This window comes from Alligator mississippiensis, chromosome 3, assembly GCF_030867095.1.
Source record: "Alligator mississippiensis isolate rAllMis1 chromosome 3, rAllMis1, whole genome shotgun sequence".
In the NCBI taxonomy this organism is placed as follows: Eukaryota; Metazoa; Chordata; order Crocodylia; family Alligatoridae; genus Alligator; species Alligator mississippiensis.
Genome location: NC_081826.1, coordinates 120286631 through 120303663, shown reverse-complemented (window position 1 = coordinate 120303663; position 17033 = coordinate 120286631). Strand labels below are relative to the sequence as shown.

Here is a 17033-nt window from a genome sequence, read left to right as displayed (position 1 = left end):
AGTATAAAGCTCTTGTGGGGGGCATGGTCCTGTTACTACAATCTTCTGAGAATGTATTAACTACTGCCCTGTCAATGAAATGACAAGGCATTAGCAGTGCCCTTGTTCTCCCTGCCTTTACCTATGGCATTTTAAAGGTGGCTTTTTGTGTTCTGAACTTTGCTCCTTATCGCTGCATACAAGAGCTTAAAGTGGCCATTTGGGGGATTCCTTCAGCAAATGAATACCTGTGAATGCTAGCGGGTGGACTCAGCAGCACATGAGGCTCCTTCCAATTCTCTGTTTCTACTCCAGTCCCACAGGAAAGAAATTTCAAGCAGAGGAAGCAGGATGGGAAGAAGCCTGCTCTCTGTCCCTAATTGCTATTTATCAAGTATTGTGAAGTGCACAGAAAACACCAGAAGCAAGCATTCATTTGCCCCTCACTACAGCAGCATACAACTCCCTGAGCCAGTCAGACTCCCTCTTGCTTGTTCTCCTGCCATCCCTGTGCCTTAGCCTCAACAGGAAAGTGTTCTTAGCCCTGCCTGCCCTGATGATTAAATATCTCTCCTGTGATGTGAGCATAAGGATCCAAATCCCACTTGGGAGAAGCAAACCTTGACCCTGGGTCTTCTATATTCCTCCTGTCTGAATTGGCACTCTAACCACTAGGCTGCTGAGGAAAAGGATACACACCCCATGACTTTTGGTCAGCTACAGTTTCTATGATTTACAGAGCACTTGTGGGCATCCAGAGCAGAGCCAAATTGACATGGAGCAAAGATGGACTTGGATACATTTGACACAGCACTGATTCCCTTTGAGCATGCACAGCAGGGACAGACTGAATCAGATAGGGGGAAACAGATAGGGGGTCTGTTATGCAAGGTGAAATACAATGTTAATGGGAAGCAGGGATATTTAAGAACTGCACAAGTGATGTTCCTGCATCTTAGTCAGTGAAACAGACTTCTGCCTTCAGTATCTCTGACCATTGTTTTACATCATAGATCTGCATGGTATTATTTTCATGAAATTGGTGGGACCTCACAGGACCCCAAATCATATTCATTTGTTGTTGCTGCTGCTGCTACTTTGCTTTCTCTGTTGTTTCCCTTCTGTTTTAAGACCCAGTGACTCTGGCATTTGGTTTTCTGTTGAACAAAATGTCAGCAGATCACAACTCATGCTCCATTAATGCTGTTCTGTAATTTAACAGTGATCCATAAGGATCAGAGCCACACTGTGGACCTTTTTAATACAAACTTACTTACATCCATATAATTTTTCATCAGCTTTAGGTCAGTCATAAACTTCTACTTTTTCTCTTTTTTTGTACACTGTTTTAAAACCACATTTTCCACCTATTCCATTTTCACGTAAGTGGCAGTTCTATTGCTAACCTCCTCTGTCTGAGTGAACTGAAAACTATTGAAAACACCAGGTACTTCAGAAGCACTTCTTCACAGAGCTACTTTTGGACTGTCTTCATGCTCATGGGCTCCCACTGCTTGCAGATACAAAGTAAAAAGCTGTTTAAACCTTCCCCCGCTGGCCTGCACGTTTCCACAGACTTTCAATTCTGGTGGGACTTCTAACTGCTCCTGTCTTCCACTTTGGGCATTTTCCTAATTCATTTTACTACCTCATCTTTGCTATATCGTCTGCGTTCAAAATATCTCTCAGAACCAGAGTCTGAAAAGAAAGGTCTGCTTTATCTCATATCTGAGTTTTAATGCATCAGCATTATGTAATCATATGCCTCTGAGCAACACGACAACCAGTTCCAACTAGCTCTTGCAAGTAATTCTCAAAGGAAGAATTCCCCACACCATGGAGTCCAGGGGTTGAAAAGAAACTGCCACAGAACTTCCCTGAGGAAGTCCATGCTCAAAAGAAATCCTGCAAAGTCATGGGTGCATCCAGGATTTTGTAAAGGAGGGTGCAGGAACATTGCATGGGTGGCTGTACATCTGCTCCCAGCTTCCACCCACCACCAGTGGGGCAGACCCTGCAGCAGGAGCAGGAGTGCAGGACTAAGTTCCCAGTCAGGTAAGAATGTACCCTCCTGGCTCAGTCCCTCTTCCCTTCCCACCTGTGTGCTGCAACTCGTCCCCTCTCCTCCATTCCCCCCTCCCTCACCCACCACTGCCAATGTCCTCATTCCCTTTGGCTGCTCCAGAGGCAGAGGGGGTGGTTTCACAGCCACTCCTTCCCAGTGTTGCCAGATGTATGATAATTATCATATTTGTTCAATAATTTCAACCCCTGTACAATGTACAATCAATAACAGTAAAAGTGTTCAACATGTATGAAAATATTTGAGGCAGCTAATTGATGCAATATATGCAAAACCCAAGTCATTCTCAGAAAGCTTTAACTGACTTTTGGGTTTGTTTGGGGGGTTTTTTTTTGTTTTTTAAGGAAAAATTTTCATGTCCCAAGTCAAATCAGCCAAATCAAATCCAAATCTGTGAGTCATTCAAGAACCATGTGTGGCCCTGCTACTGGCAAGCACCCTCCACCCCTGCCTGGGGCTTCAGATGTTTCCAAATCCTCTGTCAGATATCCTATGTCCAGGCCCAAACCCAGAGGCTTGGGGTACAGATACCCGTGAGTTTCGCTTGCCCTCAGCCCTATGACTGCAGAAGCAAGCTAGGGAGGAGTCTCCCATTTCTATAGCATGGGTGTATAGCCAAGATGTTCCCAATGGAAGTGAAAGTGGGAGGCTAACTACACATTACTTTGGTCAGGGTAATACCCCCTGCCATGTTAGTGGTTTTCCCCAGCCAGTAGGAAAACCACCTTGGTGCTCATAGTAGTTCCCTGGTCAGGTAAGTTTCTTATGATCACTTGCCTCAAAATGAAGAAATACTTCAACTTAGGTGACCAGTTCTTACTCACTTATTCACTCGCAATATAAAGTAAATAAAAAGACTTATTTGCATATGTATTTGCATATTTTTTCAGTATACCATAGTTTTTCAGCAAATGCAATAATTTTGAGCTTTCAATACAATAATTTCATATTTAAGACTAGGCAATGCTGATCCTTCCCCACTCCAGCTGGACTGCATAGGAAGCCAGAATCAGCGGAAGATAGCCACAGCAGTGGCAGCAGGTGTGTTCCCTTCCCCCATACCTGCTCCTGGGCTGGCAGGGAACACCTGGGGAGGGGGGAAACCTGGCAGGAAAGCAGCAGCTGTGGAGCAACATCCCCCTACCCCCAGGGCATCAGGGACAGCAGCAGCAAGGGAGTAAGTGGAGGGGGTGGTGGGGAATGGGATAAGACAGGATGTGCCACAGAGGGGAAGTGGGGGATAGTACATAAAAAGCCCTGGACTATTGCTGCCACACGTCAACTAAAAGAGGGGTGCATCCATACTCCTGAACCCCCTCTGGATCCACCCCTTTCCACAGTTTAGACCATGGTGAAATGTTCCAGACCTTCATTAGAAATAAAATAAATAATTAAAAAAAAAACGGACAAAATGGTCACCAAGCCTCAAACTGAATCCCCTTTGGTTAACTTTTCTTTCTTATTATTTCTCTCGTTTGTATGTGGAAGCACTTCCAGGTTCTCTATGGTGGCAGAGCCCTGAAAAAAAGCCTCTTCCTTTCCATTCCGAATGGAACCAGGAAGCAACAGAAATCTTGTGAGAAAGTTAGTCCTGGAAATAACTGAGCTGAGTTTTGCAAGTTCAGGTGGTTCCAAAAGTTCATACACACTCTGATATGGTTAAGAAAGTAGGATTCAGCAAGATACTTCTTATGTAATGAGTGCACCAGCTGCAGTTGATTAGTATCTTACTCAACATATCACTTCCTTGGTCCTTCTGTCTCTCTTTCTTAGTTCCTAATCTATGCCTGATGGGTCCATGAACTGAGATTATGCTACTCAAGCTTCAGATGACACTTCCACCTGGAGTCTAACAAAACTTTGACTTCTTTTATTTTCATTCATTAGCACAATAAATACATTGGTTGCAATTTTCCTCCGTGCTGCTATATAGACTACATAACTTCTGAAGTGATCAGACTGTACTTCTTCAACTCCAGCTCTACCAGTTAATATGACATACATCTCGGTCTTTTTACATTATTAAAATCAGAGAGATCAGACCCCTAAAAACATGTCTAAGAGCAGAATCCAGCACATCTGCAATATGTGTCCTTTAAGTACCGACATGAGATAGATATAAAATGTACTTGAAGTGTAAGATCATACAAAATAATGTACACCACTTTTGTATCCTACACAGAACTATAAGGAGTGGAAAAATAAATTCTCCATGATTTAACCTAGAGATAAGCCAATACCCCTCCAGCCTCAGTGGTTTAAAAACCCCCCCACAAAAAACAAAAGACCAAATATATACAAACAAAAGTAAAATCCTATCACATTATATTTAAGTTTCTAAGTCAAGCTAATTAAACATCAGAGTTAAATTATTGGTTTAGCAAAGCAGAACTCTGATCTTGCTTTTGGTTTTAATTTTGCAAAACTAAAACCTTTTTGATGAGTTTTTTGCAAAACTGAAAACAACGTCAACCTCATTTGGGTTTGTCCACTGCAGGAAAGTAAGAAGATAAACCTTTTTCATTTTATCTAAAAGTTTTACATTTTACTTAATGTCTGCTTCCCCCTTTCACTTGTACACATTCCCTGGATCCCATTATTTGCCTTCAATCATCTCCCTTTCATCCATATTGTAATTAAATCCTGTCACATTTCCTTTACCCATTGCCACACTCAGGCTTTCTGTCTCAGGAAAAAGGGACAATGAGGCATCTTCTCAGGACAACTAGAGGTCATCTATGTTACCTAGTTGTGAAGCTTAGCCTTATTCTTAAGTAATGGTCCTAAGGGCAATGTAGGCATGATCAACGCAATAGACTTCACGGACCTGAGTGAGAAAGTTTGTAAGTACAGAGATAACACTTTGACTGGCTGTTTTAGCAGTCAAATAACTACTGTAGATTAAATGGGGCACTAGCCCCAAGCACTGATTTGGGGTGCGTACAGCCATTCCCCACAACTGCTTTATGTTCATATAGCTAATTTTAAACCGCCTAAATGCAGACTGGGAACAGTGCATACAGCTGTTCGCTGCACCTGGGAGCCACACAGGAAAACAAGTGCAAGTAACTGGGGGAGGAAGGAGGAATGAATGGGATTGGGGGGGCTGACAGGTCCACAGGCAAGTGCTCAGGGGTCTTAAAAATCGCCTGGTCAGAATGAAGGGGATGAGAATAGCACAACCCTGGAGCTATGGCAAGCAGCTGGATTCTTCCAGCCCTGGGACTGTACTGTGAACCTGTGCAGGCATTTGCAACATGCAGTTAACCCTTTCCTTAATCAGGTCAACCCAATCTCATTTGAAGTTATTGCACCTTTTCAGGTGAACTAACATCAGGCATGCCATGTTTTGGACGATTTAAGCCTGCAGAATGCCTGCAGGATTGGGTATTGTACATGCTGTACGTACACTTAGAGGAGACCCCTGTACGTACCCTTAGAGCAGTAGTAACCAACTGGTAAACCAACATGATCGACTGGTCGATTGTGGAGCCTCTAACAGTTGATCTCAGTGTCAGTCCCACATCTCGGTTTTTTTCAAGCTAAAGTTAGGCATGAATAAATCTGTGTGCATGATCACATCAGACCAGACCCTTTCAAAACAGTAATGTTGCTAACTAGTCATGAGTTGACCCTCTCAGGGGGCCAGGGGGCAGGCAGGGGGGGGACGAGCCCCCGGATCTGTGTGTGGGGCGGAGGCAGGCTGTGCACTGGGCTCTGCACCACGTGGCACTGCCTCCAGACCTGTGCAGGATGCCACGTGTCTGCTGCTGCCAGGCAGGCAGAGGCACTCAGCTAGCACATGGTAGGCACATTTTCTTTGAGGTAGATCCTGGGTTGCATTTTAATTCAAAAAGTGTTCTTGTGCTTAAAAAGGGTGGAGACCACTGTCTTAGAAGGTAAATACAGCACTCTACACCCCAGAGTTCAGTATCACATTTTTCTTCCTCCCTTCCAGCTCTCTAGCATTTGACAGCATCTCTGCCCAGCACACCAAGATTGCTAGTTACACCTCTGTGTCTTGGCACCCATAATTTTGTTACCCAAGTCAGATCTCTGGAAGTGGGTGAATTTGACCAAGCAGGGTATATGGATGTTGTCTTTGTTCCAGTGGGAAACTTTCCCACAGCAATCCGAGTGCTTCACAAGGTGTTTGAGGTTTCTAAAGTGAGAAAAGGTGAGTTACGTTTTTATTTGTCTTTGTCCTTCCCCCAACCTGTAAATCTCTGCTTCATGCTCTGCTTCCACTTTTAAAGAGAATCACAATTGGATGTGCTGAAAGTTATTCGTGCCTAATGACTGACTGTTGTGGAAGTAGGAAGTATGCACTCAGATTTAATAAGATTTCAAGCACTCTCCAAGATGGCTAAAATAAGCATCTAAAAAGAAAAGTATCTCCATATATCTTGAGCTTCACTTCTCATTATTTTTGAGCATCAACTGGTTTAAGTATTTACTTGAGACAGCGGCAAAGACAATCTATTCTTTTGGGCTAGTCTATTTTGTTACACATCTTCTTCTAACTGCTGCTTTTCCTTATATGGCACAACCCAGTTGTCATCTCTCTGCTTCATAAATCTAATTATATAACGCCACAGAAAACTACCAGGTAAGCAACCTCAGATGCATGGATGTATTACTGTTGTTGTTGTTATTCTCCAGGTTGATGTTTGATTGTCTCTTTACTCCACAGAAAGACAATCCCAAATCCATATAATGCCTGTGGTAAAAATCAGGCCAAATCTTTTTTGCCCTTGCTCAGGCCAAGTTCTCATTACTTCCAGCCATAGTGCTTTCCGCTGGACGAATACTGCCAAAAACGAGTATGTGCTTGTTGCACATATTTTAAATAATTTTGAATGATTTAGAACAATTTTAAATAAATGGTGCATGTTAAGCTGGCAAACTCAAATATGTGACTTTGGCATTTACCTTCAGCAAGCATTCACACAAGGATTAGTGATATACTCATGGTACAGATATGACTTACGTGGCCATTTGCAGCTAAGCAGAACAGGATATATACAAGCTACAAATGAGAAGCCTGAGTGTGGAACAAGTGAAATTAAAAAAAAAATGCTTTATTTTTTCCAAGTCAAAAATAGCTTAGAAAAAACACTGAACCATTTGATGGCATTTGAGATCCATTATCTATCCTTTCTGCTTCACATTTCCTGTTTGTACTGCCTGGGTAAGATACAAATACCAAGATCCTGAATCTGGCAATTTTAGTTGATGGATAAATTGTGATAAATTCTGCTGTCAGTAGTTATTTGTGGTGATTGTTCTACAACGCTGGCATGCATTGCATTGTTCAGGCTAGTTTTGTTCTTTTATTTTGCTTGGTCTGCTTTTTGGAACCTATATGCTGCCTATTTCCTTAGGATTAAAGCATATCTTCTGGGCAATGAGACACAGAGACCACCTGCAGATTCTGTTTATACATCCAGCACTGCAGGCTGATTGATCTCACAATAGGACTGCATAATGTAAACACTTCATTATTCTGCTAAAGGATATGTGCAATACCATGTAAGATCCACTCCAAGAGGGAGTTTGAGATGGTTAAAATCTGCTAAATCATACCAAAAGACTGAGGAAAACCCCATTTAAGTGCCATTTAGAAAAGGCAAAGTTAAACTAATTTTAAACACTGTGAAGCTGGAGACTATCCTTTTGGCTAAGGACAGACATTAGACATAAACCAGCTTAAGTGATCAGAAACTGGTTTAAACCTGTAACAGAACAGATGTTCAGTGCACGTAAACCACTTTGAAAATGGCTGAAACTGGTTTGAGATCAACCTGGTTGAATGTAGTATCAGATTTAACTGATTTGGCTCAAACTGGTTTATCCAAAGTCTGTCCCAGACCCCTTGCTGGTTTAAGATAAACAAGCCTCCCCCAGTATCCCGGCATACTCTCTGGCTGGACAGGGCTCTGTGCTCCACAACAGGGATGGCCCCTCCCTTCTGCTCCCTGAGTGGAGCTCTGGCAGAGATTGCAGGTACAGCTGGGTCTGCCTGGCTTCCCCCTACCCTAACCCTCCTTCGCTGCTTGCTGAATAAGCAGGGATCCCCCCACTCTATTCCTCCTATCTCCCACAGCATGGACCCATGTCCCACAGACCCTAGGCATGTGGTATACTAGCTAATGCAGAGAGGCGTCTCTGTGCGAGCGTCTCCAATTTCACTGGCACAGGCAGGCAGAACAGTGACCCCTTTGGGTTTTTTGGAGCTAATCAACAAGTCAGGTATTAAGCTGTTTAAGAAGAATTTGAATTAATGGAGAGAGGCTATTGTTTTGCTGATGAGGTGATAAACACCGTTATCAGCCCCCTACCCACTTGATCACCTGTCAGTTTACTGCAGACAGTATAAAGAAGCAGAGAGGGAGATTGAAAAGCTCCATATCAGCAACAGATGCATGCGCTGCATACCCCCCTTTGCCTCAGAGTGCTAGCAGGGGACTGGCAACACCACCACCCCTTGAGCAGCCAGCAGGGAAAAGCCTGGGATGATGCAGGCAGGGTTGGGGTTTACATCCCTCCCTAATCAGAGCATTCTGCCAGGGCCTGGCCATGCCCCCCTCAGCTCAGTACTATGGAAGGGAAGGGAGGGCTACTCTAGTACTCCCCAACTTCTAGCCTGAGCCACTGTAGGCATGTGCCTGAATTTCTTCAGCCCAGAGAGACTGTCTGTGCAGTTACAAAGTGATTTAGCCTAGTCAGGTTAGACAACCTGCAAAGATTGAATCACTTCAGGCTCAGACTTTTTGAATGTATGTCCCTAGACTTTATGTTATTCCTGGCTACAGTCATCCATACTGACCAGTACTCATACACTGTGCTCTAACAGTGCTTTTAATTTTCAAAGAGGTGAAAGTTAACAAAGAGCCAAGTCATCCCCAGGGTTCCTTTCACAAAAAAGGGCTAGAGAAATTTCCTCCCATTTATTCATTCTGGATTTTTATGGAACCAGCAGGGGAAAAAACCCTGAACTTTGTACCTCGTCACTCAGTTTCTAAGCCCCAACCTAAATGCCAGTGGAGACCAATTTTAGGCTGCTAGAGAAACCTGCTCTTCCTGGTGTCTCTTCTCGCTGTGATGCCTTTGAAAGATACCTTGTAGAACAGGGCAAATGAGCAGCCCTACACACTTGCTATTGCTGCCTAGGACCTGAAAGACTAAGACTTCTATGATTTTACTATGTCCACACAAACTTTTGCCTCCACTGCTCTCCACCCCAAAAAAGCCTCTGTAAAAGGTGAAACCCTCAAGCCAATCTACCTAAACCCTTTGCTATTTTGCTTCCCTCTAATTCTGGAAACAAAGGGAAGAAATAGTTCCAACTAATTTCACAACAGTCAGTATCACTATTTCCTTTCTTAGAAATGAAGAAACTAAGGCACAGAGGGTAAGTATCTTCCCTGAGGCCACAGAGGATGTCAGTATCAGAGCCATAATTAGAAGCTTTTTGCTCTGAATCTTGTGCCAGGACTAATGGCCTATGCCTCACACTTCCTATCATAGTGCTTTAGATCACCTTTCACCTGCTGTTTAGAAACCAATATATAAGCTGTTAGCACAACAGGGTGAGTCAAGGGCAGAATCACAGCCTTACTTCTGCATGCCCTGGAATTTGGGATTTAGATTAAGCTCTTGACAGTATTTCAACATCATTTTTTGCGGTTTATTTTCCTTTGGGATTTGTCAGTTGGTTTGTTTATTTAGTAGCATTAATTAAAAACTAAAAGATTACACACCCAGCTAAGGTGAGAGGTAACCTGAGGAACTGAATTAGAGTGTCCTAAAAGAGAAAAATGTGGTTCTGCAAATGCATAAATGCATGCAAAGAAAAAGAGGGTAAATGTATGAAAAATGTATGAAAAATGATTAAGGCCCTAATTCAGCAGAGCTCATGAACATACCGAGGTCAATCACAATTTAAAATTAAAAGGCATGCTTACATGCTGAATCAGCACTGAATTCTTTCACACATTACAATGGCTTTGTTGTAACAATACACAGATTTTCAAAAGTATATTTTTAACCCAGTGGGTTATGTATTTTGAGTCAAATTATGGAGGCTTAACATGATAATCTTTGAAGGGACATTTAGAAGTGTTGCATTGGTTTGTAAAATTAATATCATAGCATAGCTAACAAGCATGAGTGCATGAATCTATGATTCAAAATCCATATGTAGACACCCAAAGAAAAATGGCCTATTTTTCTAAAATAAATGCAACAATTTCCATTGACTGTAGCAGAACTTGTAAAAGGTCACTAGTTTTGAAAAAAATTGACCATTTATATTTCACTACCTTAAATGCAGATGTATAAGCCTAACTTTGGGGCACCCAAGGATAAAAAGTTTGCTCTGTGAGAAAAGAAAGAAAAAAAGATTTTGCATAGAAATTAGTTTCCAACATTGGAAAATACAGTTGAGCTTACTTTGAAAAGGGGTTACTGCCCAGAAAAGCAGTACACTGTGCCAATGAGCATTGTTTTGGTGATGGCTTTGTCAGGATTTCTACCTATAATCTTTGCTAGGTTACGCCTTACCTATAAAAAATTGTTCCAAGCTACAACTTGTTCACACCTTAGATTTAGAGTTATGTAAATTAAATCTACAACATAAGAAAGATTACAACAAGTGTTGAACACTAGATAGTGCATAAGGAGAGTCAAATATCTATTGAACAGGATTGGGCCCATAATTTTAAACTATTCAAAAGATGAAAATGAAATGGCCTTTGATTGTTGAGGACCCGACTTTACAGGACTAGAATTCATAAATATATTGGACCTAAAGCCAACTGTGTGATAATCACAATTATTATTGCTTACATGTACTGTAGTAATGCCTAGACAATCCAGTTTCAGATCAAGATGCCCTTGACCTTTGTGCTGTAAGAGCAGAGAACAAAAATGATGGGACTTCCTGTTCAGTTCAGTAGAAGCTTTGCTGGTACTGTTCTAATGGGGGAAGATTCACAGATTCATAGATTGTAAGGCTGGAAGGGACCAAGGAAGATCATTAGGTCCAGCCGCCTGCACCAAGCAGGAAAGACAACTGGGATCAGGTAAGCCCAGCAAGGTGCCAGTCCAGTCTTCTCTTGAAGATTTCCAGGGTAGGAGATTGCACCACCTCTGGAGGGAGCTTATTTCACAGTCTGGACACCCTAGTTGTGAAGTAATTTTTCCTAATGTTGAGCCTGAAACAGTCTTCCCGGAGTTTGTGACCATTATTCCTAGTTTTCTGCAAGGGTGCCTTGGTGAACAATTGTACACTAAGCCCTAGATCTACGCCTCTGATGTAGCGGTAAGCTGCTACCAAGTCCCCTCTCAGCCTTCTCTTTTTCAGGCTGAAGAGTCCCAAGTCCCTCAGCCTTTCCTCATATAGCTTGCCCTGCAAGTCTCTGATCATACAGGTGGCCCTTCTCTGGACTTTCTCAAGCTTTACCACATCCTTGTTTAAGTACTCTAGCTGCGGTCTCACCAGTGCCGAGTAGAGTGCGAGAATCACTTCTTTCGTTTTGCTGCAGATGCATTGATTGGTGCATGCCAGGGTATTGTTAACCCTGCTACAGCGTCGCACTGCCAGCTAATGTTCATACTGTGGTCAGTTATTACCTCCAGGTCCCTTTCATTTGTAGTGTAGGTCAGGTTGGTGTTGCCAGGCCTGTAGGTATGTAGGGGATTGTTCATTCCCAGGTGGAGCACTTTACACTTCTTGAAGTTGAACTTCATCTGGTTCCGGTCTACCCAACTTGCAAGCCTGTCTAGGTCCTCCTGTATCTGCAGCCTATCTTCAAGCGTGACCACGCTTCCCTATAACTTGGTGTCATCTGCAAACTTGGCCAGTGAGCTCTTCACGCCCATGCCCAAATCCTTGATGAAGATGTTGAATAGCACTGGACCAAGCACCAACCCCTGTGGCACACCACTGGCCACTTCCCACTAAGATGACGCATATCCATTCATTAGAACTCTCTGGGTCCTGCCCCACAACCAGTTTCCTACCCACCTGACTGTCTCACAGTTAAGCCCACAGTCTTCCAATTTTCTTGTGAGAACATCGTGGGATACCAGATTGAAAGCTTTTTGAAAGTTGAGCTTTTGAGCTTTTTTAATGTCAACCTCCTTTCTCTTATCCAGGTGGTGAGTCACCTGATAGTAAAAGGAGATGAGATAGGTAAGACAAGACCTGCCCACGACGAAGCCATGCTGGCTGTCGTTCAGAATCCTAACTTCTGCAAACCTATCACACATACACTCCTTAATTAATTTTTCCAGGATTTTCCCTGGGATAGAAGTTAGGCTATTTGTCCTAACTTGAGATAAATCATTCATTTTTATAATAACTTTATATTAATAGTTATAATTACTTAATTGATTCAACTGGCATTTTATGTATCTGTAGCTAGATCCTCATCTAACAATGGTCATGTCAACATTTTCATTAATGCAGAGTAGTTGTTGTGCATTAAGTTTAGTACTTGTATAACCAAGTACTAAATACACAGTAATCGGCCTTACTACTGAGCAGTCGTACCAGTGCACACCTTTTTAGTGACACTACTGCACAGTAGCCTAATACTGCGCACATTAGCACCGTTTGTGCTGCGATACACTATTTCACAGTATTAGGCTACTGTGCAGTTAGCTGCTTGTGTAGATGCACCCAATGTGTATATTAAATGCATAATACCAGTATCCCCATAGTAAATATAATCATAGATCTTATAATGTGCCATTTTCATGAGTATCCTCACATTTTAATACCGCATGCTTTACATTACATTATGAGGTCATATATGGGCAAAAAACAATAGAATGCAATTTAACAAGGAGAAATGCAAAGTGCTGCACCTAGGGAAGAAAAATGTCCAGCATACCTACTGCCTAGGAAATGGCCTGCTCGGTAGCATGGAAGCAGACAGGGATCTTGGAGTCCTAGTGGATTCCAAAACGAACATGAGTCATCAGTGTGATGAAGTCATCAGAAAAGCTAACTGCACTTTATTATGCATCAGCAGATGCATGACAAACAGAGCCAAGGAGGTGATACTTCCCCTCTATTGGGCACTGGTCAGACTGCAGTTGGAGTACTGCATGCAGTTTCGGGTGCCACACTTCAAGAAGGATGAGGATAACCTGGAGAGGGTCCAGAGAAGGGCCACTCGTATGGTTAACGGCTTGCAGACCAAGCCCTACGAGGAGAGACTGGGGCATCTGGACCTCTTCAACCTCTGCAAGAGAAGGTTGAGAGGCGACCTTGTGGCTGCCTATAAGTTCATCCCAGGGGTACAGAAGGGAATTGGTGAGGCTTTACTCACCAAGGTGCCCCTGGGGGTTACAAGAAATAATGGCCATAAGCTAACAGAGCGCAGATTTAGACTGGACATTAGGAGGAACTTCTTCACAGTTAGAGTGGCCAAAATCTGGAATGGGCTCCCAAGGGAGGTGGTGCTCTCCCCTACCCTGGGGGTCTTCAAGCGGAGGTTAGATGGGTATCTGGCTGGGCCCCCTTTTCTGCCTATGCAGGGGGTCGGACTCGATGACCTATTGAGGTCCCTTCTGACCCTAGCATCTATGAATCTGTGAATTTGGTACTTGAAGAATCCTGGTGTAATAGTGGTATAAGACTGTCAGGAAAACAAAGTTCTAACTTTGGGAGTTGTTACACACATTCAAAGCAAGATTCTCTACTGCTTTGCACCTTCTCTGAACTTGGACAAGTCAGTTAACATCTTCGTGACTCAGTTTACTCACCTATGAAGAGGGTTGTGAGAAACAGCACCATTTTGTTTCAAGGTCTGTTTTGCCATTTTGAAGGGACACTGTTTCATTTTGCTGTTTCAAAGCACGGTTCCATTTCATTTCGTCAAAACTGTTCCACTGTTTTGTCTCTGTTTTAACGTGTTTCGACATTTCACGCATAGGCTTTAATGGGGAATCACAAAAATGCCTATAACTTTGTCATTTCTTTTCTGATCTGAATGAAAACAGCAGGGATGGTAGCGCCTGCTGAGGCCATGAAGTCTGTCAGGTTTTAAAGAGATAGGTGCAGGGAATTCTGGAAAACTGCACCTCAAGGTGCTGACAAGCAAAATTCATAACATGTGAGACTTTTTATGCTGTTTTTTTTTCATCCTTCCCCACAGCACTGTGATTGGAAGGAACCTCGGGGAAGGATCACGGTTACTGGCCAGCTACACAGTCAATATCAGAGCAGTCCTTCCCCCCTTTCCTCCCTCCATTTCCTTAGTTTCTGTTTAGCTGCAAGCAAGCCCGGTTTCAAAACTTGAAACGTTTTGAGTGCCCTCATTTCGTTTCAAAGCCTTTCATTTCATTTCGATTTCTCTGTTTCAAGCTCAAAACATGCCAAAACAGCTTCAAAATTAAACACCCAACAAAATTTTGCACAGACCTAATACTCACCTTTCCTCCCTCATATGGATGTTAAGAGGTTGGATCAAATGATGTTTTTTCAAGTACAAAGAGATCCGCTGATAAAGCACTATTGATATTCAAAGCACTGTACCCTTTTGTCCCATAGAGCTTTACAGAGATTAAAACAAAGAGACTTATAGTTAAATACATTGTTATTGGTATGTTTACACCAGTTATTTATGGGTGGATTTTTTTTACTTTGCTTGATAGCTTTTTAAAAACTTTCTTTCTCTTTGTAATTCTTCTTCTTATAGGTCCAATCTTCAGTACAGAAATAGGTTAAATTTGGTATCATCCTATATTTCCCAACACTCCCAACCCCTTCCTGGCTGCAGCAAAGAAAAGGATTTTTTTTCCATCACCACCCCCTTACTTCCTTCACTCGCACACTACAAATAAAGTTGCTTTCATGGGATAACCTTTGTTGACAGAGCTATAACTAGACCTATTATATATTGCCATTAGAAAAAGCAATACTTCTGGAAAGCCTAGGCTGCCATCTTGGTATTGTCTTATTGGAAGAGCATCCATTTCACAATTTACATTTAGAGAGAAGATTAGAGGGTCCTTGGAACATAGCCACTTTTTAAAGATTAGCCTAAACTGTGAGAGCAAAATGTGGATCCAGATCTAAATCTTTCCAAATTTCAGAACAAGGGGTTTGTTTTAGCCCAGGGAACCTACAAGGACGAGTCATGATATTTTGATCAGAACTGGAAAGTTCAGGCATGTTCAGAGCCTAGCTTTTGCTTTGAATCCATGTCTAATCATGGTTGGTTATAAAATAATTACTCAGCTTTGCTTGCCTTGTTTATTAATGTTATAATGTGAGTGTTACCTGTATGCTAGCCTGCATATTTCAAATAATCTATTTGTCTTTCCCTGTGACCTGAAAAAACAGCTTGAGTCTTGCTTTTTGACAAAATAGACTGAAAAGGGGGAGGAGAAAAGGCTTTCATATTAAGACCCTAATATCTCGTTGTTGAAAAACCCACAGAGAAATGCTGCATGGGTTATCTTGTGCAAAGCCAGAGTTTCTAAAGGTTAATTTGAAGGTAGTTACTACCTGCATGCATCACACAGAGCTTTTCTTTGTTGATGCTGTTGCAGCATAGGGTTAGAAAATAACTCAAACAGGTTATATAGTCATTTTGATATTATCTAGGCGAATTTTACCTTGGGGAATTCCTTCACAGTCAAAAATGTTTTAATCTGTCTGCACGAACATGGCCCTAAGGAGGATTTTACAAGCAAGCAAGCAAGCTAAACAGCCCAAAAGCAAGCAAAAACAGAAAGAAAAGAGAGGACACTTTTTATAACCTTATTTTTAAACAGCTTTGTATCTGCCTGTTTTGAAAAGACAAGTTGATGTCTCACTGAGTTCCACGTATATGAAGAATTAGAGCCTGGTTACTTTGAACCTGTAGTATAACTATGAATGTGGCCAGGGCACAAGCCCCTGGCCCCAACTTAGAAGAGACACCAATGGAACCACCATCACTGCTGGCCCAGGCACCACCACTGCTACCCGGGGCACCAAACCTTTTTGTCACTCTTCTGCTTTGGAAAAAGACTGTTTTGTAATAACCCAAACACCAACACTTTGGAGTCTAAGCCCCCTTGTGCCATACTGTCAAATGGCATCCTACTGCTAGCATCATATGCCCTGTCAAAATAATTAAGACATCAGCAGTGTCTTCCTCCCTTTGTCAGTGAAGCAAAAGAAAGGAGTGAAGCTTGGGGAGCCCTTGTGCAATTCTAATTCTGGGCTGTACTATGAGCAACTTGTGACCGCTGCAGCCGTTCTCTTTAGAGAAGACTGCAGGTTGCTGTAACACCCAATAAGGGAAATAGCAATGCACAAAACAGAACCAGAGAGATCAAAAGGTTTATAGCATACTAAAACAACCCTTTCTGATTTGTACTCTTCACCATCTGTGCACCTCACCCCATCTCTCTATAATGAGCAAGATCAAAAGATTAGAATCCCCACACCACTCGCATGCTTTGTTTGCAACTGAGTTGAATTATCCAATAAAATGTTTGGATACCTACTCTTATAGATACAGCTAGGAAACTAGCTACCAATCCAGATGAAGAGGGCTTTTGTCCTTGGGTTTGGTTCACGCTCCTCTATTACACAAAGTGTAGTTAATACATTATTAGGTCATGGAAGCTGGTGAATAGAAACAGGCAAACGTTGGAGAAAATTATTTCTTAGATTCTAACACACATTTTGATATCACCACCTTCACATTTTAGGGCCTTGTTACATGTTAATTTTAGGCAGCTCCTGGGGCTCTTAACCCCTGGGGACTGTCCACACATTAACATATGAAACTAGTGTTAAGCAGCACTGTTCCAGAAGCTAAAAGTTGGGGGCTGCGAGGCAGGGAAGCAAGGGGGAATTCTGAGGGACCAACAGCCCAGATCAGCCCACTGCCCCTCCCACCTCCCACGCTGGACACCTTCAAGTCAGCTGGTCCTGACAGATTACACCCTAGGGTACTCA

The 17033-nt window shown here is 42.5% G+C and overlaps 2 long non-coding RNA genes across 2 annotated transcripts in view; one reads left to right on the top strand and one right to left on the bottom strand.

The window, feature by feature from the left end:
* LOC102564556 (uncharacterized) overlaps positions 1-17033 on the bottom strand; it is a 200689-nt gene that overhangs the window by 101299 nt on the left and 82357 nt on the right. The gene's annotated exons all lie outside the window — the stretch shown is intronic.
* On the top strand, positions 255-3977 carry LOC109283810 (uncharacterized). Its single transcript, XR_002091075.2, has 3 exons — positions 255-2034; positions 3018-3103; positions 3836-3977. It is a non-coding gene; the product is annotated as an uncharacterized LOC109283810 (long non-coding RNA).